Source organism: Bos indicus x Bos taurus, chromosome 9 (assembly GCF_003369695.1).
Source record: "Bos indicus x Bos taurus breed Angus x Brahman F1 hybrid chromosome 9, Bos_hybrid_MaternalHap_v2.0, whole genome shotgun sequence".
Taxonomy (NCBI): domain Eukaryota; kingdom Metazoa; phylum Chordata; class Mammalia; order Artiodactyla; family Bovidae; genus Bos; species Bos indicus x Bos taurus.
This window is the reverse complement of record NC_040084.1, coordinates 10,751,001-10,756,695: the sequence shown is the minus strand read 5'-3', so window position 1 is coordinate 10,756,695 and position 5,695 is coordinate 10,751,001. Positions and strand designations below refer to the sequence as shown.

The window sequence follows — 5,695 nt, the reverse complement described above, 5'->3', positions numbered from 1 at the left end:
CCCAGGGGTCAGACTCATGTTTCCTGTATCTCCTGCATTGGTAAAGGATTCTTTATCACTGAGTCACCTGGGAAGCCCAAAGAAGATGTAGGAATGAAATAGTGCAGACATATGATGGACCTAGAGACTCACAGAGGGAAATAAGTCAAAAAGAGAAAAATAAATATGGTAGAAATTGGAAGATGCTTACTCCTTGGAAGAAAAGTTATGACCAACCTAGATAGCATATTGAAAAGCAGAGACATTACTTTGCCAACAAAGGTCCGTCTAGTCAAGACTATGGTTTTTCCTGTGGTCATGTGTGGATGTGAGAGTTGGACTGTGAAGAAAGCTGAGCACCGAGGAATTGATGCTTTTGAACTGTGGTGTTGGAGAAGACTCTGGAGAGTCCCTTGGACTGCAAGGAGATCCAACCAGTCCATTCTGAAGGAGATCAGCCCTGGGTGTTCTTTGGAAGGAATGACGCTAAAGCTGAAACTCTAGTACTTTGGCCACCTCATGTGAAGAGTTGACTCATTGGAAAAGACTCTGATGGTGGGAGGGATTGGGGGCAGGAGGAGAAGGGGAAGACAGAGGATGAGATGGCTGGATGGATGACTTGATGGACGTGAGTTTGAGTGAACTCCGGGAGTTGGTGATGGACAGGGAGGCCTGGCGTGCTGCGATTCATGGGATCACAAAGAGTCGGGCACAACTGAGCAACTGAACTGAACTGAACTGAATATGACTCTTATGTGGATCAGGAAAATGGTACAGATGAACTTATTTGCAAAGCCAAAATAGAGACACAGACATGGAGAACAAACTTGTGGAAGCCAAGAGGAGAAGGAATCGGGAGATTGGGATTGACATATATACACTGTGTGTGTGCGTGCTCAGTTGCTCCCGTTGTGTCTGACTCTTTGTGACCCTATGGACTGTAGCCCACCATAGTCCTCTGTCCTTGGGAGTCTCCAGGCAAGAATACTGAAGTGGATTGCCATGCCTTCCTCCAGGAGATCTTCCCTATCCGGGGATTGAAACTGCATCTTTTAATGTCTCCAGCATCAGCAGGCGGCTTCTTTACTGCTATCGCCACCTGGGAAGCCCCCTATATACACTACTGTGTATTAATATTATAAAACAGGCAACTAATAAGAACCTACTATTTAGCATGAGTAATCTACTCAGTACTCTCTGGTGACCTAAAAGGGAGGGAAATCTTAAAAAGAGAGGTATATGTATACATGTAACTGATTCACTTTGCTGTACAGTAGAAACTAGTACATTGTAAAGCAACTGTATTTCAACATAACTTAGTAAAAAAAATACCAACACAGAACAGAAAACGTTTACCTTCTTTACATTATACCCCCCATACACATGCGCACAGACACATATACCCACACAGAAATTGTTCAGCTCGTTCTTTGACTTAATTTCAGTTTTCAATTTTACTCCAAATTTGGCACAAGAGCTTGGTTACTGGAGGAAAAGACTATGAGAAGAAGTTGTGCCTGAAGTAAGTACCAAATGGTAGTTTCTAAATATAGTGCTCAAAATGCAGCCCCCCATCACCCCCAACTTTCACCTTCCCACCCCCACCTTCACCCCTCCCTAACTTTCAGCAGTACCTCTACACCAAGTTTGCATCGAGACCCTCCGTCTGTCTGGTAAACTTCCCAATGGCCACACACATCCCTTGGACCCTCTCCCTCTCCCCTTCTCCATGTCTATTGTAAGGCTGGGGGATTGGGATCAACCATGAACTCCTTGTGTTCAACTACTGCCTCTCTGGGAAAGCTGTTCAAGTTCCCACAGAGACAAAGCCCCCAACAGCACCTGCCTTTGAAAGTCCATCCAAACATGAAGAATAATCATTGATCAACCTGAATTCAACATAGCTACATAACTGAATTCCCTACTCAGGGTGTGATTCTAGAAAATAAAACACCACATTCTGCTCTTTCTCATACCATTATTTCCTGCCAATCTTCCACATATCGAACTTGTCTTTCTAGTTTTTATTTTAATAGTTGCATGAGATTACATTACATGGGTGTAGAAATAATTCATGTAACAATTCTCTAGATGATGAATGTTTAGGATTTATTTTGGTCCAGCTTCAGCTAATTTTCACTAAGGAAAAAATTACATGGTATCTCCGTAAAGACAAATTAGTGAAATAGAATTAATCCTAGCTCTCCAGAGAAATATACCTCCATGGAGTAATGATTTCCAGCAGGATCCCAACGTATCAGCTGGAGGCTTCCACACAATCTAACCAAGTCTGTAAAATTAAGTGTTCTAGTTTAAAAGTTACCTATCCGTTAATAATGAACTTATTAACAGGAACTTCTCAAGCTTTGTTCACTTGGGAATCCAGGAACCATGAAAAGTCCAACATACTTAATAGTGTAAGCATTTGTAGATTTTCCACAATGTATTTTGATGTTGGATCATTAATCTCGAAAGAAGATCTGATGATGCCTTTCCCACTCTGTTGCTACCTCCATCTAAGGGTGTTGACCTTCTCCCCAATCCCACTGCTGAGGTTTTGGGGTTTAATGACTGTGGCATCCAAGGAAATACACCAGGAGACTCAGTGAGAGGCTTCACACTGTGGAGCCGGAAAGGAGGTGAATCGTCCATGGGTCACAGTCTGAAAACAGTGATCAAGGGATCCAAAGTTGATGCCTGAGGACCACATCCCAGGGGAAAGGTGAGGGAGAAAGTGGAAGAACATGAAACCACGTAAGAATTCCAAAGAATAGAGTGTTGGTCAGGACAAGATGTTCAGAAGGGGTATGAGAAGATCGATTGATTGATTTTTATTGGTGACTGTTATTTTTATGAAACTCTACTATGCAAAAGAAGCCTGGGGAGAGCTGTTTGTGGGACCATTGGGTGTCCCCACCCTGAGGGAGGCAGGCAGGTCCAGTAACTGAAGCTTCTGGAGCAGAGACTCCTGGAAGCACACTGGTTTTCAGCGCTCCTCTGTTTGAGATGCTGGCTGGCAGCCCCAGGTTTCCAGTTTTTGTCCAGGACAAGTTTGTTCCCACCACCAGCACAGAAAGATATCCGGGGTCTCTGAACAGAGTCCACTCTGAAATGAGGTCCCAGAGTGGCTTCAGAACAGGTCCTCTACCTCCACTGAACTGATGGTCCTTTGCTCTGATGTCACCTCTGCTTCAGCCCACAGCTGGGTCCTCTTCAGCTACAATTTATGAAACAGACTCTGCATATAGGATGCATCAGTGCCAGGGGTGAGGAACTCACTGGTATCTCTACAAGGAGGCTCATGGTTGGAAAAATTGTTCTTGTCCACCTGTACCTAGAAAAGGGCCAGATGCAGCCCACCACTCATTTCCTCCTTGCTGAACTTTGATGGCCACTCAGACTCGCTCCTCCAGCAGGGAGAGTTCCTTGGTGAGGTCTGTGATGGCACAGGTGGGAGCCTCCTGGGGGTGCAGTCCAGGGCACTCTGCACATGGATGATGGTCTTGTGCTGCAAGGGGCGACGGACTTTGTAGCCAGCAAACTGCACCTGTGGGGCCTTCAGTAGCTGAGACTGACTGATGTTTCCTAGTGTGTGGTTTTCCTTGTTGGTGGTGAACAAACAGGCTTTGGGTACCTTAAAGTCCTTATTAACAGTGATCTTTTTCTTACCCATGAAGGCAGAAGGGGTAGTCATTTCAGCAATGCAGCTGCCTCCAAAGCCTCAGTTGCCACCACCACAACAGCAAGTAAATTTAAAGTTGGTGCAGCATCTTATTAGGACCATTGCCTGGCACTCGGTTAGCAAGTGTAATTACAGATGAGTGATGATGTATTTACTCAGCAACAACCTGAAAGTGATGTAAGATCTAAAGATGAGTTCCAAATTATTCATAATATTTCATCCAATGAGGATGTTATTTTGTGTCCCATGCATCTGACTGCTTTAAATGAAATTTAATATGGGTAAAATGTAAAAACTAAATATACAGACAAAATCAAAAGAATATACAGACAAAATCAAAAGAATGTGTAGAAGAATATTTGTACAATTTTTGTCAAGGAAGAGACCTTAAGATAGGTAGATGACATATACATTGTGTGTGTGTGTGTGTGTGTGATATACATAACTCCAGAAAGAATATGTAAGTTCTATAGTCCCTAAAAGTACTAACTGTACTGTTGTTTTAGTTAGGTTTTGTATCTCTAGTTAGGCTAGAACTCAGTGACCAGATTGACCCTCACATATCAGTAGTGTAATGCAGTGAAGGTTTCCTTTGCTCTCTCAGCCCAGGCTGATGGCGTCAGGAAGCTTCCTTCATCTGCAGCGTCAGCAGCACCAGCCTCCCAGCCACTGCCGCACGGAAGGGATGGAGGAGACTGAGGCCCTGAGCAGCCCTGGCCCAAAGCCAGCCCTGTGCCTCCCACTCCTGCTCCATCGGCATAGGAGTCACACAGGCAACCGAAAGTTACAGCATAAGGCGAATTATCCAGCTGGTTAGTATCTATTTATATTTATAAAAATGCATAAGGACATATAGTTTTTTTGCTCTTTTTTTCAGATTTTATTGGCATATAGTTGATTTACAATATGTTAGTTTCAAGTGTACAACACAGTGATACAGTTTTATATATATATATATATATATATGCATATTCTTTATATATACTTTTTCAGATACTTTTCCCAAGTACAGTTCCCTGCGGTATACAGTAGATCCTTGCTGTTTATCTATTTTATACATAGTAGTGTGTATATATTAATCCCAAACTCATAATTTACCCTCCTAACCCTTTCCCCTTTGGTAAACCTTTCCCTTAGGCTTTCTTCATCTGTAGGTCTATTTCTGTTTTGGAAGCAAGTTCATTTGTTTTTTTCTTTTTTTAGATTCTATATATAAATGATATCATATATTTGTTTTTCTCTATAAGGACATATACCTTGAAATGGAAATGGCACCCCACTCCAGTATTCCTGCCTGGATAATCCCAAGGGCAGAGGAGCCTGGGCAGCTAGAGTCCATGAGGTTGCAAAGAGCTGGACACAAATGAGCATGCACGGAAGGACATATGACTGTAATAATCAATATGGCTTCACTTTGCCCTGCACACAGTTCTGAAAGATACTTTGCTAAAATGTTTTAAGCTCAGACAGCTGACATTAATGCTATTAGGTATTATTCACCAGAAATCACTGTGAAGTCTACTCTATTTATTCAAGCAATTCACACCCCCAGCAGCTGGATGGCTGACCTATTTCACTGTAGTTGGATGATGTTACTTTTTTGTTTGCTTGTTTTGCTTAAGTGATGCATTAAAATTTTCATCTGATTTTTGTATACTTTGCACCTCTGATTCACTAGTGAGGAAGAAAATGTTTGTAGTCATTTTTCTTTTTTTTTTTAATTTATAGTTTGCCTTTCCTTTTAACGGCTATTTCTATATTAGGAACAGCAACTTGTTATGTCTTCTGATAGTATTCTAATTGCATAAAAGTTTCCCAACTCATTATTTTGCATAAGCTATATGCTAAATACTACATATATAATGCACTTATATGTATATAGGGAGACAGGTTAAATATAACTGTGTTTTCCAAGTTTCATATCTACTACCTTAAAATCTTCCCCTTGACCAAAATTTATAAATATTCTTCTCCATATTATTTTATCTTTATTTTATAGTTAGTTTTTATATTTTACTCATATTAAAATTTCAC

At 41.6% G+C, this 5,695-nt stretch overlaps 1 long non-coding RNA gene across 1 annotated transcript; it reads left to right on the top strand.

The window, feature by feature from the left end:
* The first annotated feature begins 2,318 nt into the window (after positions 1-2,318).
* LOC113898071 lies at positions 2,319-4,941 on the top strand. The gene is made up of 3 exons (XR_003512512.1): positions 2,319-2,784; positions 4,266-4,473; positions 4,909-4,941. It is a non-coding gene; the product is annotated as an uncharacterized LOC113898071 (long non-coding RNA).
* The last annotated feature ends 754 nt before the right edge of the window (positions 4,942-5,695 follow it).